Source organism: Caloenas nicobarica, chromosome 5, assembly GCF_036013445.1.
Source record: "Caloenas nicobarica isolate bCalNic1 chromosome 5, bCalNic1.hap1, whole genome shotgun sequence".
Taxonomy (NCBI): Eukaryota; Metazoa; Chordata; class Aves; order Columbiformes; family Columbidae; genus Caloenas; species Caloenas nicobarica.
In genome coordinates this window covers 23209785-23226461 of record NC_088249.1, presented here as the reverse complement: position 1 = coordinate 23226461, position 16677 = coordinate 23209785, and the positions used below count along the sequence as shown (strand labels likewise).

Genomic DNA, 16677 nt, shown 5'->3' with positions numbered 1-16677 from the left:
TTATTTTCATGCAGCAGTTGCCTAAAAGATGCTACTCAGATTCTATTATATTTTACATGTGATGTACAGCCTATAGAAGAAGATGCATGATAGAAGAGGAAAAAAAACCAAACCAAACACAACAGTTGAACAGCATTTATGATTTTGCACAAATCTGAACTGACGTACATTTCAGCTCGTCACCGCCAGGAGCTGCAATCAGTTGCTGATGGCTTACCACCCAGAAGACCACAACTAATAAAAAAGGGTAAAGGATAAAAGCACAAGATCTCTTTGTCCTCATAAGAAGCACAGTTATGTGCATGAGCAAAGAGCTTCAAAGGGAAAGAATAAGTTGTCTCCTCTGTAGGAACATGCAAGGGTGGTCCTTACCTTAGGATACTGGGGTCCATCCCCACCAGAACTTCATAAACATAACTGGGAAAATCTCTTTGTTGTTCTTTCTTAATGAATACACGCAGTGGGGACATAACACAGAGACGGTCAGTAAAAAACTTCCACGGAGACAGAGAGAGGTACAGATCTATTTTTACTAACACTTAAAACTCTTCTCATGAGTTTGGGCATTTCTTGCACCTATACGGTAGCCTTCAATGGAGATTTTGCAGGCTTTCCCAAAGCCCACAGACACAGGTGTGTGGCAACTCATGCTGAGTGCAAAGGTGCACACAAGGGAAAGTTCAATGGCCTTTACAAGGGAGAGGCCTTTGTTTTCCAACACATGCCAATTAGTCTCATCGTGATAATGAACCATTTCTACTGTTTTTCTTTTGTACAATATTGCTGTATTTCACACAGAATATACTATAATACAAAATCATCTTTTTTGAGATCTCCACTAGCTATAAAGCACTAGTGTTGCCACTACTATTATAGCTACTTTAATGAGAAAGCAGTGAAAATTGAGTACATATTGCATTGTCAGAAACCAGTCAATCAAGCTAAAGGCAACTGAAGCCATTTGTTCTTAGAGGAACTAAATACACTCAGAACTACCAATATTAACTGATGTGTGGTACATGGAAAAATGAAGCCAAAGAACAGGCTACACCACAGCACAGATGACCAGCTGCTTGTGATGTCAGCACTTACACCAGGGCAGAATGAGACTGCAGCATGTTCCTCTTGATCAACCTCCTTCTCTAGTAAGGGACTGAAGAAGCGATGCCAGTTTCTAATTAACACCATATAAAATTATGTAATATAATTCTAACGACAAACAAGTCTGAACAGTTTTGCTGTAGGTTTTACTATGACTCTTCCTTCTATTAATAGTTTGCATTATAGATTTCCTAATTATGCTGAATTTTATAAAGCCAGCAACCGAATTAACCTATTTTTATTAATTGAAACACCTTAGTCCATCTTGCCACACAGATGGATAAGTATCTGCTTTGAGATGTAATTAAATGAAACAAGCAAAAACAAACAAGCCAACCAAACCAAACAAGAACTACAAAAAACTTACAAGACACCAAGAGTCAATTTTGCTGAGCTTTGTAAAGTGAACTTCAGTACAGTTCTGGGGAATAGAGATTTTTAAAGGCTCCAATGGTATGCAACATCATGGGTACACTAACTAGTCTTTTTAAAAATACCAGCTATTCTCAGCAGTGTGGTAAAAGTACCACCAGTAGCTCACCCTTGGAAATAGTCAATGTATTCTTTCCAATCTCTTTCGTTTAAAATATTGCTCCACAATAGGAACAACACACAACTCTCTCATACGTCCAAAAGACAGGACTATTTGTAACTTAATATGGAAAGATTTCAGCTGTCTTAATACCAGGATAATTCCTGTGCAGGTCTGGCATTTGAGACATGCCACATATTTGTCACTGAAGCGTGTGCATTTTTATGCTCTTATGTGCGGTCCATCACTTGATGCACTGCCTATGACAGTATCCCCTCCCACACACTCGCTCTCAGGCTGCTGAAGAGATCTAATCTACTGGCCTTCTGAACCTAGAGCTTTTTCATGGGACCATTTCTTTGTTCTATAAGGCATCATACAGTCCTCAGGGGTTCACAGCTAAAGGGACACCAACAGTCTAATCTGGCTGTGAGCAATTCAGCAAAATGCACATGTTTACATTTGTCAGCCTTTTAAGAGAGATATTAAGAACCACTGCGTTTGTAGCAGTAACCTTCACAAGATTTAACACTTGAGCTGCAGTGCTTTTTCCCCCTGTGACTTTAAAAGCTGCCCTTTCCCTCTGTATAGATAAGAAAGTGACACATAAGATGGATACAGAGCCATTAGCATCTCAGGCTCCCTGTGTGATAATTAGAGGAAATTATTTGCTGACCTCAAGCAGTCTTTGAAGTCTGCACAAGCAGTATGCAGAGAAGAGGGAAGGACTATTCAAGCAAGATGCATATTCCCTTAGGCCTGTCTCTGCAAAAAGTTCTGCCGGACAGATTCTTCTCTCAGAACCTGGAAACACCTGTGCTGCCAAAAACCTTGTGGTTATAGGCAACGTTCAAGGACTGTCATGAAACGGACTTTGCATATTAGTCTTTTATTTAAGCCTAGCGTACAAATGCCACCATGAGGCAAGCACTGCTTTGCAAAAGTCCAAATTACGAATCCGTTAGCATTGTGGGAAAAAAAAACCCAAAGTAACATACAAAAAACCACAACCCTCAAATCTATATAGCTCTCCTATTTAAAAAGCTAACCGCAATTCCCATTCACATTTACACAGGCTTTTATCTTATGTAAGACAGGATACAAACTAAAATGAATTGCTCACATTGTTTATTGTCAGCAGCCCCCTGATTTTAAAGATACAGAAATTACCAAATAGTAGACCTTTATTGCATAAATAATCTGTATGAGTTAACCCTGTAAAAGAGAACCGTATCTTCGAACACAATACCAACAACTTGTAATTTATTCCAAGAACTCAGGTTCAAGAGATGGGAAAGCATAATACAGTCTCTTACCATTTCTCTGCATACTCAAAATGCACCGTGTATTACAGAAACCTGACCTTTTTTTTAAATATTCAGGAAAGTCTTAAAGACTGCTGATTGCTGGTACAATCAGATTCCTTAATGACTAATAGAATTGCATTTAGCTGGTAATAAGCTTTTAAATATTCTTTTCCAGTATTAACTAAATGGCATACCAGATCCAAGTCAGACACTGCAGAAATAGCAACTGTCTCTACTTCAAAGTCTGCACAATGCACAACAAAAGATCCTATGCTCTCTATTCGTGTTCAGTGCTGCTCTTCATAGGAAATCCACCTAGGCAAAAATGGGAGGATTTGATGACTTTGGTGAAGAATGGATCTTGTCCAAGGCAAAAAAAAAAAAAACAACAACAAACAAAACCAAACCAAAACATTGCCTCCTGTGAATGGCTGTCAGAAACACACAAGCCTTTTACACTTAAAGTAGAATTCAAGATAAAGTCTGGTCTGGTAATGCTTAAAAAAATTATCTATGAACTCTATTTTATCATTTAAAAAGAGCAAGAAAGTGCGAACATGTGTCTGTGTATCTACAATTCAGTAAGAAGGATTGAACACAAAATTATTTCGTATGCAAAGGATTGCATAGGAACAACTCCATTTCATGATCACATTATACTTCCCTCCTCTGATATGTTTGAAGTCCTATATAACAGATTATGCTCATTAAGAGATCCAGAAGGGCACCCTCACTCCAACCCCACAAGCCGCCACCGTGTTTTTCCACACAGAACTTTTCCAGAGGCAGAATTTCTACTGAAAGCAACCCCCGCTCCAGACATTCCAGAAAGCAATTTCTGAAGTATAATTCACAAGAGCAATACTTTTTAATGATTGTTTAGTTTTTATGTTTAGCTCTTCATGTTTGTTTATACCTTGTTCGCTGTATCTGGTTACACTGCTGTCACATGCTTGAAATTCATTACATCCTGACAGTTATGATTTACAGTCATCTTTATTTTGAAGTTGAATGTTAAAAGCATTGGCTCAGATGAATCAATAATTATAAAGAATTATATTAGGGCTAGCCCTCCAGAACAAAGAAATTAAGTTTGTGTTGCCTGGGTATATGTATTATCTAACTCTGCATATTAATTACTGGGAGGATTCACAGGATTGGTATTAACACTACTTACACATTAGCTCATGCAATTGAGTATTATCACAAACATGCAGTTGTGATAACAACATTCATAATAATTGCAAAGACAGCTGTACATATCCTGTCTGACAGTTATTCTTGTGCCTTGGTGAGAAGAAAGGGAAAAGAAATATGTGCTGGTCATACTATTCTTCTGAATTAGTTATAGTGTGCCCCACCATGAAGAAGTAAAAAACATGAAAAAAAAACTTTATACAGTTTCAATAAAACTTAAATTGTCAAATTAATGGAATTTTAGAGAAAAACAAGCATTTTAAAAGTTCTGCTTTCTTTTTATTATGATACCTTGGACATTGAACTTAAAAAGCAGTTCTTTGCTCTTAAAAACCTCAAAAAAAGGCAAAGCATCAGTGAAGAGGAGACAGAAGGAAACAGACTCAAACCTTTGTACAAAACAAATAGGTTGGCAGGCCTTTACAGCAGACTGAACTCACAGAGAGAAAAAACATCAGGAACACATACAAACACCACATTTCTTTACAAGCTATGGAATGTGCAAGCTTTGACAAAGTATATTATATAAAGGATATTTATAATCTACTTCCATGGAGACAGTTCAGTAGCTTTACAACACAGCAACAAAGAGTGTGAACTGTATTTTCCATCTGTTTTGTGCAGACTGTTTTTCTACTCTGGAAACCAGCCAGTATCAAAGCTAACTGCTCTTTAGGATTTAAACCAGCAACACGAGAGGGCAGAGAAATGCTCTTTGCCTTTGTAGTATAGGAGAAGATGATCAAGGACACAGCCTCTTCATCTGTTTCAACCAGGAAGTGTAACAAATAACCCAGTTTCAGCTAGCATTACTAACTGCCTTTACTAATTGTAAAATATCACACAGATCTAAAATACCTTACAGAACCAGACAGATTATCACCTCCAGCTGAACATCTGCCATTCAGCCCACTTTCGCATTTTAAGACTAAGCTATAGCCAAAAAGGAAGGATATGGTCAGTATAAAACATGAATTCAGTTTTAGCTTAAGCATGAGAATAAAAATGCCAGTGTTTTAAGAACTCCTTCCATCTCCAAAGTTCATTTACAGTGGCAGCATAAAATCTATTCTGAAGCTGTCCACCTCAAAGGAGATAAAACAAATAAAAATAGCATTTGTTGTATTGTTCTACATCATTTGCACAAGTTCTGCCATGCTGCTGCTGTTAAGCTGGAGTTCACTCTACATTACATAGCATAGATGTTCTCTATGTATACAGACCACTAGAAACAGCATACTAAGCCACATTTATTTTCCCAGGACAACAAAAAAGCTGAAGTGTACACCAGCTTTTCAAAGAAAAAGCACAATGCTCAAGTTTAATAAGTGTGACCTACACAGACAACACTTTAAAGAAAAAGGTACATGAAACACTCCACAAGACATTAATTACTACTATAGAAAAACAAACGTGTATGGATTGTACAGCCCTTATGGCCACACGTCAAGACTACTCTCAAATTTGAAAGGAAGTCATTGAACATTTAGGAAGAATCTTGCTATGAATAATCTTCCCAAAGTCCTCTGTACAAGCCCTCAAACAATGCTTCGATCTCACGGAATAAACCTAAACTTATGCAATCCTATGTACAGCACCACACGGTGCTATAGCAAAAGCGCTGGGTTAGGTATAATAGTCTGACAGCCATACCTGTGTCACTGAATGCACCATGTTAACAGATCGGCATTAAAATAACTAGTTTCCAAGTTGGTGTGTTATTTTTAAACTGACAACTGCAATTTTTACCTATATTTAAATAAACGTGTTTTTCATACTAGATGCAGTACTCTGGAAAAACCCCATTCCTATCGTTTGAATTAAAAATCCCTAAATGTTCCAATCCAGATGTTCCAATAACCTCAGGATTGCGAAAATGAATACTACTTCAGTCCAAGTTAGCAAAGGTATGAAAAAGTAAAATTTTCCACAGGGAAAGTATATACCTAAACACTACAGGTGTATTATTTATCATTTTTAATCAGTTTTCCATGTCTGAATTATACAAAACCTGTTATATTAAAAAATCATCACTAAGGCAAGGATAACTAATAACTATTGCTTAAGGATTATTTCTAATTACACTGAAGTATATTCATTCCCAAGGCATTCAAAACCAATTTCTAAACTTTAAAAATTATCATCTTTTTTGCAGCTTGTTTTTTTGTGTGTAAATAAATAATTACCTACTGTAATAGTCTGAAATTTGTGTGGAAACGCACTAGAGAATTTCTATTTAAGCAGAAGACTGATTCTGATTTGCAAGGTCTGCAGTTTCCTATGTATGTTGATTTGTATATGAAAAAAAATTATCTATACATTTCTCCCCTCTGATCTCCTACCTCTCAGTGGCTGCTGATCTATCTGCTTCCCCCCTTAGACCCATTCCTCACAGTGCCTCTGTTGATGCTGGGACAGAAATCAGTTGTTCATCAACTTCTGACCTTTTCAAGACTTGCAGGACAGAAACTGCAGATGTTGCTTCATCTGAAAGAGCTGGCCACCATTCAACACATCAACTTTGCTATTCCAGGCACACCTGTGTGAAGCTTCTAGAAGACAACTGCAACTTTACACTAGGAAGGACTTAGGTAACTGAAGTGGCTCATCTATCTATCCAGTTACAAACTCAACCCAAACTGTTCCTTTTACAAATAATTTCAGTACCTCCCATATTTCAAACCCACTTTTTTGCATGACCACTGCTGATATTCGAGGCATCTCAGGTGGTTTTGTTGAGCTAAGACTTTCTAATACTGAGCAAATGAAATGAAAATAACAAGAAGAGCTGCAGCGACAATGCAAAACGAGCAAATTACTTACTTAAAGACTTTTAGTTTCATATAACAGTGTAAGAGCGAAGAGGCACAGTAAGCATTCCCTGTACCAAGTAGCCACCCAGGACTGTTTTCTTTACCCAGATTTAACAGCAATAGAGATACAAGATGTTTTTAGCTGTGCAAGAGCTACCCTTGACAACTCTAGAAAACACCTCAAGAATCAAACTTGGAAAAGAAGAATTAAGCTCTGCTGTGTCTAGGAAAAAAGCAAAGCAATTTTTCCCACCTTAAATTCTCAAATACAATAATAGTGTTCAGGCAAATACTCATAGTGGAGTATGGTTAGTGTGGTTTTACGGAAAAATTATTATTTAGCAACAGTATTAACATTTAGTCTGTCAGTATATTTATCCTGCTATTAGGCACATCTCTTAGGAGCATATGCTGCAATTCATATAGCAGACAAGACAGCCAAGCACTCCACTTTGGAGCAGTAATTCAGTAACTCTGCTAAGTGGTCTCTGAGATACTAGCTTACCTTGGGATCCCTCATTTGCTGGTCATAGAACTTAGATCCTTTTTACTGCATTGTTTTTTGAATTTCACATCAAACCAGTACAGAAGCATAAGGTTAAACAACATCCGCAGGCCTTAACCTATTATTTTCAAACTCAAAACCAGTTCAGCTAAATAGAAGGATTTGTATGTCACAGAAATCACAGGCAATGAGGTAGCCATAAGAAACAGTGCAGATTTGCAGCAGAGGACTAGGAATAATCTTCTCCTTCATTCCCTAACAGCTGTATCAGCCACTGAAATGCTGGTCTTAACTATAAAATCAGATGGGAAGTGTGTAAGCACAAGAAACAGTATTCAGCAAAAGTCAGTTTGCTGGTCACACTCCATGTCAACACCTTAAAAGCTTCCAACAGCATTGCTCCTGAAGCAGTGAGACTAATGCTCAAGTTCTAACACAATAAGGCTTGATATTCAAATATACCAGCCAGCTACAAAGTGTCCACCTTTGGTTAGAAATAGCAGTAATTGGCTTAGTCTAAAAAGAGACAAACAGAGCTAGGGCATCCATTCTCTTACCTGGATAGTGAGCAAGGCTGAGGTGTGGGATGTGTTTGACTATCCTACTCTTTGGCAAACTTCTTTGGGAGGTACTATAAGGTACTATGAGAATATTTCATCTTTGTGTTAGTATTCACTCTGAAAAGCCAGAAAAAAATCTGGCAGACAGGCTACCTTCTACTAACAATCTCTTGGTAGGAGGATACCTTGAGGGATAAGGAGAGTGAACAGAATAGTCCTAAATACCTACTTTTCCTCAGTGGTACTAAATGGGACCTTATGGAATGGAACACAGTAGTTTCCAAAGGCCTTCTTGTCCCTCAACATGACTTTGATATATGTCCAATATTGCTAGAGTTTTCGCCTACATAGCACAAGGAGCAATGGGAGAGATAGGATGCTGCAAATGTATATATGCTCTTTACTAATGTGTCCTGAAATTAAGAATTTCCACTCAGGAGGAGATGGTTTGGGTTTGTTTGTTTGCTTTTTGAAATAGGAAGTTTATATATGAAGTCACTGAGAAGGTAGTACCTGAATCTTTCAAAGAAAATAGTCTTTGTACATCTTTTTGTGAAGACCTCGATCCATTCCCGTAAGAGGTTCTGTACATTATCTCAAGTTTCTCCTTTGACATCCAAGACTCTTATAACTGAGAAGTTCATCTCACAATAAAAGCTACAGCCTCCAAATTTGCCATCATGTCAGAGCTGCCCACATCTGCCTGTACCTCTGTTTTAGCAGCCATACTTGTCCTGCTCCAGTGTGCTCTCAGATTTACCCTAAAACTCCGCAATAATTTCAACAGGAAGGGTGTTGAGCTTTCCCATGTTAGTTGGTTGTGTTTGGCAAGCAGCTCCTGGTAGGCTGCCACCTGAAACTGCAGTGAGGTGGAAGAGCAGGCTTTGTGCCCAAAATGGCCCAAACCCTGGAGGCCTTGTCTCTGCTGTGACTTTTATAGACTTGTTTTTCCTGCACGGCTCTATTTTCCAATGATCCTGTAAAGATCAAAGCTGTGCACATGAAACCCACAATTGTCTCTACAGTGCCAGGTCCTGAACAAAAATTTACTTGTCGGGAATACAGCAATAACCCTATGTTGTGGTTCAACCCCAGCCAGCTACCAAGCACCACATGGCCACTTGCTCACCTTCTCTAAACCCCTCCAGTGGGAGAGAATTGGAAAAAAGCCCCTATGGGCCAAGATAAAGACAGTTTAATAAGTCAGTAAAGAAAGAGCAAATAATAATAATAATAATAATGATAAAAAACCATACAAAACAATTGATGCACAAGGCAACTGCTCACTACCCGCGACCGATGCTCAGTCTGTTCATAAGCAGCACTCACCTCCACACCCCAGCCAACTTTCCAAGTTTATGCACTGTACTGGGCATGACACTGTATGGTGTGCAATATCCCTTTAGCCAATTCAGGTCAGTTGAACTGGCCATGCCCCTTCCTGGCTTCTTGTGCACCTCCTGGTTGGCAGAGCATGGGAAGCCAAGAAGTCCTTGACTGCTTAGTAACAACTAAAACCATCAGTGTATTGTCAACATTATTCTCATTCTATATCCAAAACACAGCACTGTACCAGCTAACTAGGAAGAAAATTAACCCTATCCCAGCCAAAACAAGGACACCCTAGAAAAGACAAGCGATTTTCAGTAAAGACTGGAGATACCAAACATTCTGCTTGCGGCTCTTGGTACAGACAGTTATCCTGTAAGAGCACCACATCTGTTAGCACAGAGTACTTAGTTCTGGGGATGCTAGTTGCAGGGTAAACGAGTTCTCCACTGCCCATTTAGGGCCTGACTTTGGTGACACACACAATGCAACATTAAGCTGACCAGTAGGAAGGCAAGTCTGAAAGTCTTGAGAAGCTTCAGAAGTATTTTACTGTTTTTTGTTTGTGTGTGTTTGGGGTTTTTTTTGTTTTTTTTTTTTTTCTCTCTAAATCCCAATGTTCAGAGACAAACAGTTAAGAAATCTTAGGAGTTGCTAGCCAACATGAACGTGAGAAGTGTGCATGCTCCGTAATACAATTTTCCCCATGCAGACAGCCTTGTAACTACAGCTTTTCCAATATGCAACTGGGCAAATAACCTGAGCATTAACAGAACCTTACCCATAGCAGCATAAGCTCTACAGGTTGATTTGTCCTGTTCTTGACAAGCCAATTTGTCTTGAGCTAAACACCACTGTTGAAGTTAGGCTGCAGCTGAACCTGCACAATCTCATTTAAAGTCATCTCAAATCTCTCCGCTGGCCATATGCTCTCAAAACACTTTAATTGGTATATAGGTTATTCAGACTGCTTCTTCCTTCAAAAATTAAATCTGTACTCTCTAAGGAAATTTATTAATTCTGGGACATTAGCAAACATCTGTACCCTCGTAGAACTAAGGTACGCATTGCAGATTGTCAAGATTGTCCATGTTTGGAAATTTGGGGTAGATCAACTGTACTGATGTGAAATGGCAGGAGTTGACCTGGTGACAATCACATTTTATATCAGAACCCGCTAAAGTAAGCAAGAACAGTAGTTCGACTGGCCTGAGTCCCGCATAGCTTAATACACCTGCACATCGTTTGCAGAAAGGGCTTCAGTTACAGACTGCTGCTTGTTTCCAAAGAAGCTAGAAACATTTACATTACGTGCACTTCATAGAACGAAATTTTGCCGTGTGTCTGTACACTGCAGACACTATTGTAATACTAGTACTATTTTTTCTACGTAGAAAATTGCTGTAGTTGCCAGGGCTGATAATAGGAAATCGCGCTTATGTGGGTCATTCAGGTACGTTGAAAAAAACTCTGCTCTAGTAAATTTTATGTATCACACCAGGAACAATGAACTCAATCTAATGCTAACCTGGAGTGCACATCACTTCCTTTGTGATTACTCCCGTTCAAATGCTTTACCTTAACATTTATACTGACTTGAAAGCATTTTAGTCACACTATTGCTAACAATATATGTTAGTGAGCTGCTATCCAGTATTTTCTCCTTTCCCTGTATGAATGGCACATCAGTGTTCTGTGGCAACATGGCACCTCAAGTGCTACTGAGAATAAAAAGTGAACCACACATTTTAAATCAAATGCAGTGTAAGAAATTAAGAAAAATGAAATTGCTTCAACAAAGCCACATTCTTAGTTGTATTTCTGCTATGACAGATCAGTGTTTAGGCTATGAAGATATAGCATAAAGACTCACACCTGAACAGATACAGCAAGAACCAGAATGTTATGAGAACAAAGCAGGTGTACAGTTATAAAGGTTTATGAGCTCTTGCACAAACACCACAATGTTGATTAAAGTCCAAAAGAGGCGGCACTGAGGAATTCTCACATTCCAATGCACGACACAAAGAGTACAGCTCTGCTAATGTCTGTAAACACTCTTCAAAGCACCAAAGGTTGAAAGATTTCTCCTGCCCAGCCCAGGTTAAAGCAATTTTTCTGGAGGCTTGCCATGCTCTCTCTGTGGGAGGGATGTAGGGGTGCAGCAACAAGCTGGATTTAAAAGATCCCCAGCTGGAAGCACAAATACAGAGAGTGATGTTTAAAACTGTCAGTCCCCTGGAGAGAAGCAGGAAACTCTCTTTATGACCCCCAGAGTATTTGTTTTTCCAACAGTTTCCCAGCTCAGCTTGATATTCTCAAGGGCAGCAACAAAAAAAGTTTTCACTTTGCTCAAATTAGTTTTGACTGGTCCCTGGGTTCCCAAGGTGATAATTTAACACCTCATTAACAAGTGCATTATTGGAGGAAATTCAAATGAACCGATTTTAATGCTAATTGAATGTTTTCAACCTCAGCCTGCACGAGGAATATTTATTTCCCCTTCCCAGTACAACTGCAGCCACTGCTTCCACTTCTGGATCTACTGCTGACAATGGCAAGGTACAAAGCTCATTTAAAAATATACTATAAGCTAATTAAAATTCTATTCCAAGTGATGTAACGTGGGCTATTCCTGCTTACACTTAATACTTGCATATACTTCTGGCTTGTCTTTGGAAAGAAAAGGGGAATTTTACAAAATGTTCAACTCGAAGAAACCTACTGATTAGGCATCTGATTGAACTACTGAGGTCATATCTTCACTTGAGGGCCTGATAACTACATGGAAGTTAAAATACTAATTGCAGTCTTTTCTACCCAGGAATTTAAGCACACCAGGCTTAGTTTTGATTCCGGCATCTTCTCCCTGGGCATATTAACAGTACAGCAATGGCCCTGCTGTCTTCTCAACAGCTCAGTTAGGCTCAGTTCTCTGCCAACACAGCTGTACATTCTTATTCGCTTTAGCTACAATTGGTTTAACTACCTTTTCTGATCTAACTCACTCAAGTTTGTTGCACACAGCAATGACAAGATTAGGACCCATTTTTTAAGGCTTCCTTTGACTTGATATAATCAATTACTAGTTCTGCACAACTGAGTTGCTCACAGGAGACAAATACCAAACTATGTGCAGCTAACTGACTAGCCTTCAAAGGTTAGTTAATCATTTCTGACAGTTTAACAGCTGGGATGCCCTATGCAACTGCTGCCTCCATTGCTTGTGACATGTAGGATAATAATTCTTGGTTTCTATATGGTGCCTAAGACAATGTTAATTCAAAATTTAAGTGCCATCTTGGGCAAGGTCCACCCACAACTTACCCTGTACACACTATGTATGGCACTGTGGTTGGGTGTGGGATATTTGCCTCCTGAAATTGAGATGGAAGACAGTAAACTTGTCATAAACATCAAATGCATAATTACCATTATCAAATTAATGTCCATGTAAGAAAGTAGTTCATCTCTTTTACAAGCCGTTAACACTGCCAGCTTTACTGCAAACTTAAAACACTCCTGGATTTAAAGCTCACCTCCATTTTTTAATACACACGAAAGCAAATTAAGGTTTCATCTCTGAAGGAGGTTAACCAGTTCCTAGACTGGTTTCACCTTGCATGTTTTGATTTGCCCACATCTCAGTCAGGTTACTTTCTGATTTTCTCCCACTTGCCCCCAGAGATGTTATCAGGGCAACAAAGAGGCTGGGTCCTGAACACCAACAGTGCTAACAGAACTCCAGTTGCACAGGACATATCCCTGGCTCTTATGTAAATGGCAGAAAGGAGCCAACTGGATTCCCAGTCCCAGAGAGATCGTAATGGCAAAAAATCCAGCTTTCAACTCAAATCAAACCATTGACGTTGAAAAATTCACCAAGACAGGTTAAGTACTTAATATCATGAATTCCAACAACATCTCATTTACCAGGACAAGCACCAAGCTGTCTCATTTTCTCTACAATCAATTTAACATCACATGAACAGCAAGAATCAAGTGGCTGTACACCACAAGTTTCCAGAACTCCATTCCAGGAATCGATTTGTCATCTTTGTGTACACTATGACCAAAAAAGTCTGCTTATCGTGTCTTTTTATTATCGTTGTTTTAAAAATCAACTTTATCTAGAAAACTATCTGAAGTTCATCCACCTTTGTGGCTGAACAGAGAGAAAAAGCAGCATCCACTGATATGCTGACAAGCAGCTGCAATGCTTGCTCATTAACGATTTCAACTATACTGACTCTGAATTGGAAAACCAGCTTCAAAAAATTTGCTTTTGCAGAAAGAAGCCTTCTCCATCTCTCTTATTCACCTTGCTCTACTATATGTCAAAGCCAAATATGATGATATGCAAGATATCCATGTACATTGTCATTGGAGCTCTCTGAAGACATTTTATGTGCTCAGGATGTTCATCACTCTTAAGGACGACTGTTCCTTTGAAGAAATTCTCAAAGTGATCACAAATCAAGCATGTTTTGTTTAAGACCACATCATGGTCTTCTAGCCAATTACATGCAAGACAAGTAATACAAAGTAAAATAGGACAGACATACAGCACTGAGCTAATAAGGTAGAGGAGATTCAGAAGCAGTACTGGAAGCACCGCTACCAAGAACCCATAAACATGGCTTTCACTGTTGGAGTGGTTTTCTTGCAGTCCAGACAAAGGAGCAAGTAATATACTTGTATTTATATACAATTATGTTCCCATAACTGTCCTCAGAGAGATTGAGGCTTGCTAGTCACTGAAATGCATAAACAGTACAGAGAATTAACAGATTAGTTTGAACAGAAATCAAGACACAAGAAACTACTGTCTCAATTCAGGCAGCACATTTGCATGCTATCCATCTTATGTTCTCTATAAGCAGACATTCGGCTTTTCACAGCATCTGTATTTTGTCTGTGCTGCCTCCTACTAATATCCTATTTAGTCACTGGCAGCTGCTGGAAAGACTTGAAAGGAGATATTTACTTTTTTTAGTTATTTAAAATTTTAGTAACTGCAATGTCTTATATTGTAAGTTTAGAGCCTCCAGAAGTTTCATTAGTTTTAGAAATAGCCTGAAGTATAAGAGGATAGAATTAACTTATTATTGCAAAATAATACACAAAGCTTTCATCCTCAAAACTAATTGCTTCCTACTACTTATTCCCCAGCTACAGACGATTTCAATCTGACATCACAATTTCCACAAAGGTTTGATGCCATGGTAGACAGCAGCTTTTACAAATAGTGTGTGGTGAACAGAAGCAGGCAGACAAAGAAACCGCAAAGGCTCTTTTCAAGAAAGCATTCTTAAAGCCATTAAAAGATTTAGCTGTGGCCGAAAAACCAGGGTTGGGAACTAGCTATCTACTGTTCTGATTCCAGCTCCAACTCCTGTCCCCTTGTAAAACCACTGCCCTATCTCAGTTTTCCTTCATCCATTAGTTCAGTTTGACTAATTTAAAAGTGGTGACGTTTTCGTAACATACAGTTGATTCAGAGGTGCTTACCAAGTGACCCAGTTTAACACTATTTCTCTACTTGTCTTCCACAGTTAACAACGCCTACCAGCACTACTCTGCTCCACATTTACTCATAGTCAAACCAACGGCAGGCACTGGTCTTCCAGAGACCCATCCATAATTCCACAGAATCCAGAGAGAAGTTTTTCGGCTAAATCCCTTAAACAAGGAAAAAAACTTTGTCATGCTATCACTAAGCAGCTGCTCAATTCACCCAAATGAACTTCAGCCACAGAAAATGCCTACAAAGTAATATTATCTCTAAAGCCTCAAGGCAACTAAAAGAATGCATGACTAGGAAACAGCACTGCGCAGAAAAGGAACAGAGGAGCACTTTCATGCAGGGATCACCCTATGAGGTGCTTATCCTAGCTGAAGGCTGACTTAGATGCTTAGAAGACCAGTAACACTTCTGCAAGACCTGTAACTGAGAAATCTTTTCTCAGTATGAGCAGACAGGACTTTGGTTATCCAACTGTTATATCCAGCACTTCTGAAAAGTGCTACACTTCATATAGAAACTGAATGCACAGGGCTTCTTCGAAATGACACAGCTTTCAAACACCAAAACCACGTATTTTCTCAACAGAAAGAGTGCCTAGGAATCCTGGTACTCCATAGCACCAATTAGCAAGTTGTAGCCTGACATACATTTTAAGCAACATGACAAAATAAAGGCCTTTTGAATTTAAGATTCACACCCTCCCCCCAATTAGTTCCTGACCTGGTTCACTTTTCAGCTTTGATAGATGTTGCTGGCATAATGGCACAAGAAAACTCTGGAGTAGAAGTTGCTTCCATTCTTCTGGCTGGAACAAATATTACACTGTAGCCTCAGAAGGGGTAAAAATGCCTTAGTTTGAATACTGCAAACAGAAATTAGTTACACATTCCCTGCTTCCCACTTCATTAAGCAAAACAGATACTGGAAGAAACCCAAAGCAAGCAACACCTGAGCAGACCACAGACTGTTGGCAAATCATGAGCTAGAAAGAGCTCAAACAGTCACTTTTAAGGTGGTGACAAGACCCAGCCTTTTTGCACAACTTTTTCTGTAGTTTGAAGCTTGGTTAGTATCTGTTCTCGAGAACAGCACTGTGTGCAGCTCCTGACTGGTACGGGTATCTCTTGTGGACCACTGGGAAGTGCTCCAAGCTAGCACAGACACAGGCTGCTGCCTGGCTCTATGTGCCTCAGTGACAACTTCTCTGTTGAGCAACCATCAACACCAATTGCTGGCACTCTGTTCTCAGATAATGTTAGCAAGCTGAATGAAGAATTTTTCACTTGTGATAGGTTTAAGTCATTTCTCCAGCGAGCTTTTTCACCGTAGGATTTATCTGTCGGGTTAGTTGGTCAAACAACCCATGTTCAAAAGCAAATACAGTTCTTCAGTACACACCACCACCTTGTGGCCAGATGCCCAGAACTCCCATAACTGAATATATTCTGCAGTTTGAATTCTAAGAGCCTCTGAACTGACCGCCACTGACAGATCCTCAAACTACATCACCATCCCGTAAGAGCTGCTCACAACTTTTTAATTACCTGTGAAGAGGAAAAATATCCTACATGCAAAAGGCTGGACCATTTCAGTTTTGAGGTAGCTTACACATCACAAGTAGAAGCTATTTACCTTCATGCTATAACTGAAGGAAGCTGTTACCTACTAGGCAAATGAGACACAAGAATTTTTATTTTTTGAGTTTGAATGCATCAAGGCTAGTACAGATTTCCCCTTTCTTACTTTCATAATGAAAAAGGAAAACTAAGACAATAAAGATAAATATGCTGAATTTCTCCTCTGAGG

The 16677-nt window shown here is 39.0% G+C and overlaps 1 protein-coding gene across 1 annotated transcript in view; it reads right to left on the bottom strand.

The window, feature by feature from the left end:
• The window catches only part of SPTLC2 (serine palmitoyltransferase long chain base subunit 2), an 82251-nt gene that overhangs the window by 29224 nt on the left and 36350 nt on the right, over positions 1-16677 (bottom strand). The window lies entirely within an intron of this gene.